Here is a 14,321-nt window from a genome sequence, read left to right on the forward strand (position 1 = left end):
TACTCCTACCGGGAGTAGGACTCCCCTCCCCGTTCCTTGTCCAACTAGGAGAGGTGGAGGGAGAGTAGGAAAGGGGGGGCGCCGCCCCTCCCTCCTTGTCCAATTCGGACCAGGGGGAGAGGGGGCGCGCGGCCTGCCGTGGCAGCCCCTTCCTCTTCTCCACATTAGGCCCATGAGGCCCATTAACCCCCCGGGGGGTTCCGGTAACCCCCCGGTGCTCCGGATTTATCCGAAACATCCCCGGAACCCTTCCGGTGTCCGAATATAGTCATCAAATATATCAATATTTATGTCTCGACCATTCCGAGACTCCTCGTCATGTCCGTCACCACATCCGGGACTCCGAACAAACTTTGGTACATCAAAATGCATAAAACTCATAACAACTGTCATCGTAACTTTAAGCGTGCGGACCCTACGGTTCGAGAACAATCTATACATGACCGAGACACGTCTCCGGTCAATAACCAATAGCGGGACCTCGATGCCCATATTGGCTCCTACATATTCTACGAAGATCTTTATCGGTCAGACCGCATAACAACATACGTTGTTCCCTTTGTCATCGGTATGTTACTTGTCCGAGATTCGATCGTCCGTATCCAATACCTAGTTCAATCTCGTTACCGGCAAGTCTCTTTACTCGTTCAGTAATACATCATCTCACAACTAACATATTAGTTGTAATGCTTGCAAGGCTTATGTGATGTGCATTACCGAGAGGGCCCAGAGATACCTCTCCGACAATCGGAGTGACAAATCCTAATCTCGAAATACGCCAATCCAACATTTACCTTTGGAGACACCTGTAAAGCTCCTTTATAATCACCCAGTTACGTTGTGACGTTTGGTAGCACACAAAGTGTTCCTCCGGTAAATGGGAGTTGCATAATCTCATAGTCATAGGAACATGTATAAGTCATGAAGAAAGCAATAGCAACACACTAAACGATCGGGTGCTAAGCTAATGGAATGGGTCATGTCAATCAGATCATTCAACTAATGATGTGATCCCGTTAATCAAATAACAACTCCTTTGTCTATGGTTAGGAAACATAACCATCTTTGATTAACGAGCTAGTCAGGTAGAGGCATACTAGTGACACTCTTTTTGTCTATGTATTCACACATGTATTATGTTTCCGGTTAATACAATTCTAGCATGAATAATAAACATTTATCATGATATAAGGAAATAAATAATAACTTTATTATTGCCTCTAGGGAAAATTTCCTTCAGTCTCCCACTTGCACTAGAGTCAATAATCTAGATTACATTGTAATGATTCTAACACCCATGGAGTCTTGGTGCTGATCATGTTTTGCTCGTGGAAGAGGCTTAGTCAACGGGTCTGCCACATTCAGATCCGTATGTATCTTGCAAATCTCTATGTCTCCCACCTGGACTAGATCCCGGATGGAATTGAAGCGTCTCTTGATGTGCTTGGTTCTCTTGTGAAATCTGGATTCCTTTGCCAAAGCAATAGCACCAGTATTGTCACAAAAGATTTTCATTGGACCCGATGCACTAGGTATGACACCTAGATCGGATATGAACTCCTTCATCCAGACTCCTTCATTTGCTGCTTCCGAAGCAGCTATGTACTCCGCTTCACATGTAGATCCCGCTACGACGCTTTGTTTCGAACTGCACCAACTGACAGCTCCACCATTTAATGTAAACACGTATCCGGTTTGCGATTTAGAATCATCCGGATCAGTGTCAAAGCTTGCATCAACGTAACCTTTTACGATGAGCTCTTTGTCACCTCCATATATGAGAAACATATCCTTAGTCCTTTTCAGGTATTTCAGGATGTTCTTGACCGCTGTCCAGTGATCCACTCCTGGATTACTTTGGTACCTCCCTGCTAGACTTATAGCAAGGCACACATCAGGTCTGGTACACAGCATTGCATACATGATAGAGCCTATGGCTGAAGCATAGAGAACATCTTTCATTTTCTCTCTATCTTCTGTAGTGGTCGGGCTTTGAGTCTTACTCAATTTCACACCTTGTAACACAGGCAAGAACCCTTTCTTTGCTTGATCCATTTTGAACTTTTTCAAAAGTTTGTCAAGGTATGTGCTTTGTGAAAGTCCAATTAAGCGTCTTGATCTATCTCTATAGATCTTAATGCCTAATATGTAAGCAGCTTCACCGAGGTCTTTCATTGAAAAACTCTTATTCAAGTATCCCTTTATGCTATCCAGAAATTCTATATCATTTCCAATCAGTAATATGTCATCCACATATAATATCAGAAATGCTACAAAGCTCCCACTGACTTTCTTGTAAATACAGGCTTCTCCAAAAGTCTGTATAAAACCAAATGCGTTGATCACACTATCAAAATGTTTATTCCAACTCCGAGAGGCTTGCACCAGTCCATAAATGGATCGCTGGAGCTTGCACACTTTGTTAGCTCCCTTTGGATCGACAAAACCTTCCGGTTGCATCATATACAATTCTTCTTCCAGAAATCCATTCAGGAATGCAGTTTTGACATCCATCTGCCAAATTTCATAATCATAAAATGCGGCAATTGCTAACATGATTCGGACAGACTTAAGCATCGCTACGGGTGAGAAGGTCTCATCGTAGTCAACCCCTTGAACTTGTCGAAAACCTTTTGCGACAAGTTGAGCTTTGTAGACAGTAACATTACCATCAGCGTCAGTCTTCTTCTTGAAGATCCATTTATTCTCAATTGCTTGCCTATCACCGGGCAAGTCAACCAAAGTCCATACTTTGTTCTCATACATGGATCCCATCTCAGATTTCATGGCTTCAAGCCATTTTGCGGAATCTGGGCTCACCATCGCTTCTTCATAGTTCGTAGGTTCATCATGATCTAGTAGCATGACTTCCAGAACTAGATTACCGTAACACTCTGGCGCGGATCTCACTCTGGTTGATCTACGAGGTTCAGTAGTATCTTGTCCTGAAGATTCATGATCATTATCATTAACTTCCTCACTTATTGGTGTAAGTGTCGTAGAAATAGTTTTCTGTGATGTACTACTTTCCAATAAGGGAGCAGGTACAGTTACCTCGTCAAGTTCTACTTTCCTCCCACTCACTTCTTTCGAGAGAAACTCCTTCTCAAGAAAGTTTCCGAATTTAGCAACAAAAATCTTCTTCGGATCTGTGATAGAAGGTGTATCCAATAGTTTCCTTTGGATATCCTATGAAGACACATTTCTCCGATTTGGGTTCGAGCTTATCAGGTTGAAGTTTTTTCACATAAGCATCGCAGCCCCAAACTTTCAGAAACGACAACTTTGGTTTCTTGCCAAACCATAGTTCATAAGGCGTCATCTCGACGGATTTTGATGGTGCCCTATTTAACGTGAATGCGGCCGTCTCTAGAGCATATCCCCAAAACGATAGCGGTAATCAGTAAGAGACATCATAGATCGCACCATATCTAGTAAAGTACGATTACGACGTTCGGACACACCATTACGCTGTGGTGTTCCGGGTGGCGTGAGTTGCGAAATTATTCCGCATTCCTTCAAATGTACACCAAACTCGTAACTCAAATATTATCCTCCACGATCAGATCGTACAAACTTCATTTTCTTGCTGATTTTCAACTTCACTCTGAAATTCTTTGAACTTTTCAAATGTCTCAGACTTATGTTTCATTAAGTAGATATACCCATATCTGCTTAAATCATCTGTGAATGTGAGAAAATAACGATATCAACCACGAGCCTCAATATTCATTGGACCACATACATCTGTATGTATGATTTCCAACGAATCTGTTGCTCTCTCCATAGTACCGGAGAACGGTGTTTTAGTCATCTTGCCCATGAGGCACGGTTCGCAAGTACCAAGTGATTCATAATCAAGTGGTTCCAAAAGTCCATCAGTATGGAGTTTCTTCATGTGCTTTACACCGATATGACCTAAACGGCAGTGCCACAAATAAGTTGCACCATCATTATCAACTCTGCATCTTTTGGCTTCAACATTATGAATATGTGTATCACTACTCTCGAGATTCAATAAGAATAGACCACTCTTCAAGGGTGCATGACCATAAAAGATATTACTCATATAAATAGAACAACCATTATTCTCTGATTTAAATGAATAACCGTCTCGCATTAAACAAGATCCAGATATAATGTTCATGCTCAACGCTGGCACCAAATAACAATTATTTAGGTCTAATACTAATCCCGAAGGTAGATGTAGAGGTAGCGTGCCGACCACGATCACATCGACTTTGGAACCATTTCCCACACGCATCGTCACCTCGTCCTTAGCCAATCTTCGCTTAATCCATAGTCCCTGTTTCGAGTTGCAAATATTAGCAACAGAACCAGTATCAAATACCCAGGTGCTACTGCGAGCATTAGTAAGGTACACATCAATAACATGTATATCACATATACCTTTCTTCACCTTGCCATCCTTCTTATCCGCCAAATACTTGGGGCAGTTCCGCTTCCAGTGACCAGTCTGTTTGCAGTAGAAGCACTCAGTTTCACGCTTAGGTCCAGACTTGGGTTTCTTCTCTTGAGCAGCAACTTGCTTGCCGTTGTTCTTGAAGTTCCCCTTCTTCTTCCCTTTGCCCTTTTTCTTGAAACTAGTCGTCTTGTTGACCATCTACACTTGATGCTCCTTCTTGATTTCTACCTCCGCAGCTTTCAGCATTGCGAAGAGCTCGGGAATAGTCTTATTCATCCCTTGCATATTATAGTTCATCATGAAGCTCTTGTAGCTTGGTGGCAGTGATTGGAGAATTATGTCAATGACGCAATCATCTGGAAGATTAACTCCCAATTGAATCAAGTGATTATTATACCCAGACATTTTGAGTATATGCTCACTGACAGAACTGTTCTCCTCCATCTTGTAGCTATAGAACTTATTGGAGACTTCATATCTCTCAATCCGGGCATTTGCTTGAAATATTAACTTCAACTCCTGGAACATCTCATATGCTCCATGACGTTCAAAACGTCGTTGAAGTCCCGATTCTAAGCCGTAAAGCATGGCACACTGAAGTATCGAGTAGTCATAAGCTTTGCTCTGCCAGACGTTCATAACATCTGGTGTTGCTCCAGCAGCAGGCCTGGCACCCAGCGGTGCTTCCAGGATGTAATTCTTCTGTGCAGCAATGAGGATAATCCTTAGGTTACGGACCCAGTCCGTGTAATTCCTACCATCATCTTTCAACTTTGCTTTCTCAAGGAACGCATTAAAATTCAACGGAACAACAGCACGAGCCATCTATCTATAATCAAACATAAACAAGCAAGATACTATCAGGTACTAAGTTCATGATAAATTTAAGTTCAATTAATCAAATTATTTAAGAACTCCCACTTAGATAGACATCCCTCTAATCCTCTAAGTGATCATGTGATCCAAATCAACTAAACCATGTCCGATCATCACGTGAGATGGAGTAGTTTCATTGGTGAACATCACTATGTTGATCATATCTACTATATGATTCACGCTCGACCTTTCGGTCTCCGTGTTCCGAGGCCATATCTGTATATGCTTGGCTCGTCAAGTATAACCTGAGTATTCCGCGTGTGCAACTGTTTTGCACCCGTTGTATTTGAACGTAGAGCCTATCACACCCAATCATCACGTGGTGTCTCAGCACGAAGAACTTTCGCAACGGTGCATACTCAGGGAGAACACTTCTTGATAATTAGTGAGAGATCATCTTATAATGCTACCGTCAATCAAAGCAAGATAAGATTCATAAAAGATAAACATCACATGCAATCAATATAAGTGATATGATATGGCCATCATCATCTTGTGCTTGTGATCTCCATCTCCGAAGCACCGTCGTGATCACCATCGTCACCGGCGCAACACCTTGATCTCCATCCTAGCATCGTTGTCGTCTTGCCAATATTATGCTTCCACGACTATCGCTACCGCTTAGTGATAAAGTTAAGCATTACATCGCGATTGCATTGCATACAATAAAGCGACAACCATATGGCTCCTGCCAGTTACCGATAACTCGGTTACAAAACATGATCATCTCATACAATAAAATTTAGCATCATGTCTTGACCATATCACATCACAACATGCCCTGCAAAAACAAGTTAGACGTCCTCTACTTTGTTGTTGCAAGTTTTACGTGGCTGCTACGGGCTTAAGCAAGAACCAATCTCACCTACGCATCAAAACCACAACGATAGTTTGTCAAGTTGATGCCCTTTTAACCTTCGCAAGGACCGGGCATAGCCACACTCGGTTCAACTAAAGTTGGAGAGACTGTCGCCCGCAAGCCACCTATGTGCAAAGCACGTCGGGAGAACTGGTCTCGCGTAAGCGTACGTGTAATGTCGGTCCGGGTCGTCTCATCCAACAATGCCGCCGAACCAAAGTATGACATGCTGGTAGGCAGTATGACTTATATCGCCCACAACTCACTTGTGTTCTACTCGTGCATATAACATCAACATATAAAACCTAGGCACACGCAAGATCATGGTGATGCATAGCAACGAAAGGGGAGAGTATGATCTACGTACCCTTGTAGATCGCAACGGAAGCATTAACACAATGTAGAGGAAGTAGTCGTACATCTTCCTGATCCGACCGATCCAAGCACCGTTACTCCGGCACCTCCGAGTTCTTAGCACACGTACAGCTCAATGACGCTCCCCGGGCTACGATCCAGCAAAGCTTCGGGGATGAGTTCCGTCAGCACAACGGCGTGGTGATGATGATGATGTTCTACCGACGCAGGGCTTCGCCTAAGCACTACAACGATATGACCGAGGTGGAATATGGTGGCAGGGGGCACCGCACACGGCTAAGGAACGATCACGAGGATCAACTTGTGTGTTATAGGGTGCCCCCCTGCCTCTGTATATAAAGGATCCAAGGGGGGGTGCGGCCGGCCATAGGAGCCGCGCAGGAGGAGTCCTACTCCTACCGGGAGTAGGACTCCCCTCCCCGTTCCTTGTCCAACTAGGAGAGGTGGAGGGAGAGTAGGAAAGGGGGGGCGCCGCCCCTCGATCCTTGTCCAATTCGGACTAGGGGGAGAGGAGGCGCGCGGCCTGCCCTGGCAGCCCCTTCCTCTTCTCCACATTAGGCCCATGAGGCCCATTAACCCCCCGGGGGGTTCCGGTAACCCCCCAGTGCTCCGGTTTTATCCGAAACTTCCCCGGAACCCTTCCGGTGTCCGAATATAGTCATCCAATATATCAATCTTTATGTCTCGACCATTCCGAGACTCCTCGTCATGTCCGTGATCACATCCGGGACTTCGAACAAACTTCGGTACATCAAAATGCATAAAACTCATAACAACTGTCATCGTAACTTTAAGCGTGCGGACCCTATGGTTCAAGAACAATGTAGACATGACCGAGACACGTCTCCGGTCAATAACCAATAGCGGGACCTCGATGCCCATATTGGCTCCTACATATTCTACGAAGATCTTTATCGGTCAGACCGCATAACAACATACGTTGTTCCCTTTGTCATCGGTATGTTACTTGTCCGATATTCGATCGTCGGTATCCAATACCTAGTTCAATCTCGTTACCGGCAAGTCTCTTTACTCGTTCCGTAATACATCATCTCACAACTAACATATTAGTTGTAATGCTTGCAGGCCTTATGTGATGTGCATTACCGAGAGGGCCCAGAGATACCTCTCCGACAATCGAAGTGACAAATCCTAATCTCGAAATATGCCAACCCAACATTTACCTTTGGAGACACCTGTAGAGCTCCTTTATAATCACCCAGTTACGTTGTGACGTTTGGTAGCACACAAAGTGTTCCTCCGGCAAACGGGAGTTGCATAATCTCATAGTCATAGGAACATGTATAAGTCATGAAGAAAGCAATAGCAACATACTAAACGATCGGGTGCTAAGCTAATGGAATGGGTCATGTCAATCAGATCATTCAACTAATGATGTGATCCCGTTAATCAAATAACAACTCCTTTGTCTATGGTTAGGAAACATAACCATCTTTGATTAACGAGCTAATCAGGTAGAGGCATACTAGTGACACTCTTTTTGTCTATGTATTCACACATGTATTATGTTTCCGGTTAATACAATTCTAGCATGAATAATAAACATTTATCATGATATAAGGAAATAAATAATAACTTTATTATTGCCTCTAGGGCATATTTCCTTCATTGGGGACACAAGAGACTCTTTGTTATTTGGTTGCAGGGTTGCTTGAGAGAGACCATCTTCATCCTACGGCTCCTACGGATTGATAAACCTTAGGTCATCCACTTGAGGGAAATTTGCTACTTTCCTACAAACCTCTGCACTTGGAGGCCCAACAACGTATACAAGAAGAAGGTTGTGTAGTAGACATCAATACCGCACATGCATGCACTGTTTGGATGATACTGACAATATATATTTGGAAAATTATAGGAAGAACGTGTACCTAGGACATCGTCGATTTCTTCTGAGCTGGCATCCCGTAAGAAAAAAAGGCAAGCATTTCAAAGGTGAGGCGGATCACCGGACGAAGCCTCGCCACCGTACTGGTGCTGATGTACATGATATGGTCAACGGTTTGAAGGTAGTCTTTGGAAAGGGTCCTGACGGAAAACCTGTTCCGAATGACGCTGACGGACGCACACCCATGTGGAAGAAGAAATCTATATTTTGGGACCTGCCCTATTGGAAAGACCTAGAGGACCGCTCTGCAATCGACATGATGCACGTGACGAAGAATCTTTGCGTGACCCTGCTTGGCTTCTTGGGCATACATGGGAAGACAAAAGATACACCTGAGGCACGGGAGGACGAGCAACATATGCATGGAAAAGACGGCATACATCAGGGTCATGCCAGCTACGCTCTTACCAAAGAAGAGAAGGAAATCTTCTTTGAACGCCTGCTCAGTATTAAGGTACGGTCTGGCTTCTCGTCGAATATAAAGGGAATAATAAACATGGCAGAGAAAAAGTTCCAGAACCTAAAGTCTCATGACTGCCACGTGATTATGACGCTACTGCTTCCGGTTGCATTGAGGGGGCTTCTACCAGATAACGTTCGATTAGCCATTGTGAAGCTATGTGCATTCCTCAATGCAATCTCTCAGAAGGTAATCGATCCATAAATCATACCAAGGTTAGAGAATGATTTGGTGCAATGTCTTGTCAGTTTCGAGTAGGTGTTCCCACCATCCTTCTTCAACATCATGACGCATGTCCTAGTTCACCTATGCGAAGAGATTAACGTTTTGGGTCCTTTATTTCTACACAATATATTCCCCTTTGAGAGGTTCATGGGAGTCTTAAAGAAATATGTTCATAACCGTGATAGGCCAGAAGGAAGCATCTCCAAGGGCCATGAAAATGAGGAGGTCATTGAGTTTTGTATTGACTTTATTCCTGACCTTAAGCCGATTGGTGTTCTTGAATCGCGGCATAAGGGCAGATTGGATGGAAAAGGCACACTAGGAGGGAATCAAATAATATGTATGGACGGACCTTCTCTCACTGAAGCACACTACACAGTTCTACAGAATTCCGCCTTGGTGGCTCCGTATATGGACGAACACAAGAATTTTCTACGGTACAAACACCCGGAGCTGTCTGATGACTGGATTACACATGAACAAACCAGGAGTTTCACTGGCTGGTTGTAGACATGTACCATGCATGACACCTCTATTGAAGATGACTTGTATTTGTTGTCCCAGTTACCATCTTCGAGTATAATGACTTTCAAAGGGTACGAGATAAATGGTAATACATTTTACACGATCGCCCAAGATAAGAAGAGCACCAACCAAAACAGTGGTGTCCGCTTTGATGCAACAATCAAGACGGGAAAGGAAACATAATATGGTTACATAGAGGACATATGGGAACTTGACTATGGACGTGGTTTGAAGGTCCCTTTGTTTCTGTGCAAATGGGTCAATATGACACAAGGCAGGGTAACGGAAGATCCGCAGTACGGAATGACAACAGTGGATTGCGTATGCAGACGAACCATTCGTCCTATATAATGATGTGGCACATGTTTTCTATGTGAAGGACATGTCTACCAAGCCGAGAAAAAGAAAAGATAAGGAAGCGAATGCGTCATACGATGAGCCAAAGCGCCACATTGTTCTTTCTGGGAAGAGAAACATTGTGGGAGTGGATGAGAAGACAGACATGTCAGAAGATTATGAAAAGTTTGATGAAATTGCTCCATTCACAGTGAATATTGATCTGAGCATCCAGTTAAATGATAAAGACTTTCCATGGCTACGGCGCAAAGGGACACACGCGAAGAAAAAGTTTCACACCCAAAGATCTAGGATGTGATCGGCTTCACTATCATCACTTTCTTCTGTGTTTGACACCCAGGAGGGAATCTCTGTAATAGTTAGGGTAGTTATGTGTTTTGGCATTTGAAATGCGAAGGAATTTTATGTGCAAACAAACTCAGAAAAAGGTTGAAAGTTGGCATGGTATCATAATTTCCCCCACATAGCATGTGCAAAAAAGTAGAGAGGATTACCGTAAAAACTGGATGCACTTCGTGTACAAAATGGACAATCTCTTTCGAAGTATCAGGGTTTCGGATGAAAACTCATCCGTTACAAAGGCATTTCATTTTTTAAATAACCTAAGCATTACCAAATTGAATATAATGATAAAACACACTAATATTAAACATAAAAAAAAGAATCACTGAAAAATCTTTTTTCAAAGTGAAGTTATTCACAAACTAGTGATTCACATAAATTTCAAATAATTCTAAATTTAAACTATTCAAATTTGAAAACTACCGGCACTAACAGAAAGTTTGTAATTTTTTGTACCTAAAGCAAAAATATTCACAAAGAAACTCTAAATACAGCAAAAACCAATTCAAATATAAATAAAGCAAAAAAATAAGAAAATAAAAAAGCCCGCCTACTGGGCCAGAGCGGCCTGCATATGACTAGAAACCCAACGTGTTATTGGGCCAGGATGCAAGCCCGCAAAGGCCCAGTAGGCCCACAGGGCAGCAGAGAACAGATAGGCCCAGTAGGCCTGCTTTGGAGAGGAGCTCGACGGAGCTGCCGCAATGGGGCTTATAAACCAATGCGGACGCCCCTCGGCTAGCGAGGTGGGACTAAACTTGCCGCACCGCACCTGCGCCAGCTCACCACCTTTAGTACCGGGTCGTAGCTCCAACCGGTACTAAAGGGGGGTCTTTAGTACCAGCTGGTGCCACCACCCGGTACTAAAGGGGGGCGCTTCCCGCCGCTTGGCCTGGCCTAAACAGACCTTTAGTACCGGTTGGTGGCTCCAACCGGTACTGAAGGGGTGTTCTATATAAGAAAGCACTTCCAAAAAAATTCAGTTTCTCATCTCCCCCTCTGCTTCTTTCTCCTCTGCCCCGTCGCCGCCGCCCCCATCGCCGTTGCCGCCCCGGCCGTCCCCGTCCCCTCCGTCCGTCGCCGTCCCCGCCGTCCCCGCCCTGTCGTACCGTCGTCCCCGCCCGGCCCGTCCCCGTCACCTTCGTCGCCGCCCCGTCCCCATCCCCGTCGTCACCGCCCGTCGCCGTCCCCGTCGCCGCCCCCCGTCGTCGCGCTTCGCCGGTGAGCTCCTGCCCTGGCCGCCATGTCCACACACACACACACATTGTTTTTTTAGTTTTTTAGTTATAAATTTTAGTTATAGAAAATTATCTGTTTTTTAGTTATAGAAATGTTAGAAATTTTTCTGTTTTTTAGTTATAGAAATATTAGAAATGTTAGTTATATAGAAATGTTATAAATTTTTCTATTTTTTAGTTATAGAAATATTTATAGAAATGTTAGCAATTTTTCTGTTTTTAGTGATAGAAATATTAGAAATGTTATAGACATGTTAGTTATATATATAGAAATGTTAGAAATTTTAGAATCAGTTTTAGCTAGATGAATTAGATTAATGTCAAATTGTTTTTTTAGTTTCTTATAATTTTAGTTATAGAAAAATTTAGAATTTGCATATAGAATTTTACTTATCACAATTCAATCGTATAAAAAATGTTAGTTTTTGTGGGCATATACTATTTGTTCTCGACGATGCCCGGCCCGCATCCTCGTCATCGACCCGTTCACGACGACGTCCGGCTTACCCATGTCTGGGACTGGGTTCCGCCGGGTTGACATTGGGAGGTGCTACCTGGAGGGGCGCGCCGCTTGGTGAGGAACCCGGCCTCGGGTCCCGTCGTCGACCTTGATCTCCTTTGGTGGCGTCCGCGTGGGCCACATTCGGTGCAGAGGGAGCCGGCCTCGCCATAGGTGGTGTGTCGCCATGTCAGGGAGGAGGATGAGCACGTCCATCGCTACATGGCTACTATGGACGTCAGGTTCTCCAATACCTGGCAGGTTCTTTGGGCAGATGACCGGAGATATGATCCTATGATGGTTCCTTCTCTCTGGGTGTCCACCGCCCGCGCCCCAGGAACTGCGAGTGGCCTAGATTCTTCTGTAGTATTCAATTTTTATTAGGTACCTAGCCAGTGATGTATTCGATATATAAAATTCGACATGATGTATTCGAGATTATATATATTATTAGAGACGATGTACTCGAGATTATATATTATTCGAGACGATGCATTCGAGATTATATATTATTCGAGACGATGCATATTATGTACTATATATGATTCAGTTTTTTCTTATTGATTGCATCCATGCATTGTAATTTGAATACTAAATTGTTTTATATTTCTTCTGTATTAGTTAAGTAAAAGCTATGGCGGACAATACCGACAGAGAGGGAGAAGAGGCCCAGTTCAAGATCATACGCAGTCGTACCAGGCCAGATGATCTGAATGAAGCAGATGACGGCTCCCAATATCTGAACAATACCAGTGAGGGTGATGATAAGATATTCGATGTCGACGACCGAGCTGATGAAGTCATGAACTATGATTATGATTATGATTATGATGACGTAGACAATGATTATGATGACACAAACAATGTTGATCTTGAAATAACAAAGACTACCGGCGAGGTCTATTTATATAAGCAGGCATCTAGTGATCATCACATGTTTTTTTTATTTGAAGATATATTAACCGATCGATCTTTCTTCTTTCAGCCCTCCGGATCGAGCAAGTCTGCTTCTACAGACAGCAGGACAAAGCGAGGCCCAGGCAAACAGTTGAAGGAGGGTGTAAAGTACAACATCGATTCCATCAAAGCTAGTGGCAAACCCCTCACGCCTAAGAACATTGCGAACAAGTTTGCTCGTCAGTGCGGAGTTCTTGTGAAGGATCAACTCCCGATCTCCATTCAAGAATGGAAAGAGCCAAAAACTAAACATCCAAATGTTACTTGGGTCGACGACAGAGCAAAACAAAAGCTTTGGGAATCACTGATGTAGATGTGCAGAAAGTCAAGGACGCTGCTCTTAAGAAGATGGCAATTGCATTCAACACCCACAAGAAAACTGTATGGGCTAACTACCTCGCTGCAGAAAGGAAGACTCCAGAATTCAAGGGAACACTGGAGAAGCAAAGAGAACACTGGCCCGCTTTCGTGAAATTCAAGGAATCAGAATTATCTAAGGAACGGTCAAGAAAACAAGGCCAATGCCGCAAAAAAGACGCAGTTCCATAGGCTGGGCTAGGTGGCTATGCGGTGGCAATGCCTAAGTGGGATAAGTCTGAGCAAGATATGCTGGATGCAGTGGTCACTCCAGTTACTAGGAGATGGCCCCCCAGGTGCAGAACTTGGTTCTATGCGCATGGGGGGGCATTGGACTCGAAGACAGGCCTGGTTTCGAAGAAGGCAAGTCTAAAAGGAGCCGAACAAAAGTTACTTGACGCAATAGAAGATGCTCAAAAGGGTGTGTTCACGCACAACAAAGACAACGATAAGCTTACGCGTGCCCTGGGAAATCCTGAACACCCGGGAAGAACACGAGGCAAGGGCGTTATTCCCTGGTATGAGGGCTTTTCGGAATGGAACGACGACTACAGGACCCGTGCAAGAAAGAAGATGGAGGAGGAGGAGAAGAGGAAGCTGGAGGAGGAGCAGAGGAAGCAGGGCGCAGAACACCTTCAAGGCCTAGAAGCAAGGCATGCGGACTTGGCACCCAAATTCCAGCAGCAGTAGCAGTAGCAGATCAACTATCTTAGCCAGGAAAGGGGGTCTCAGTAGCGGCAGCAGCAAGCGGATGATCGTGCAACATTAGATAGCACCGTCCCATCCATGCCGAGAAGCAGCGTTGGTTCCGCCCCGGGCGAGGCACTTCTGGATACATACCTTGTGGATGACATCATAGAGAACACTAACGGTGGGCTACACTTCAAAATGAAGAACATATCCTTGAAGGTGGCGG

This window comes from Triticum dicoccoides, chromosome 3A (genome assembly GCF_002162155.2).
Source record: "Triticum dicoccoides isolate Atlit2015 ecotype Zavitan chromosome 3A, WEW_v2.0, whole genome shotgun sequence".
Classification (NCBI taxonomy): Eukaryota; Viridiplantae; Streptophyta; class Magnoliopsida; order Poales; family Poaceae; genus Triticum; species Triticum dicoccoides.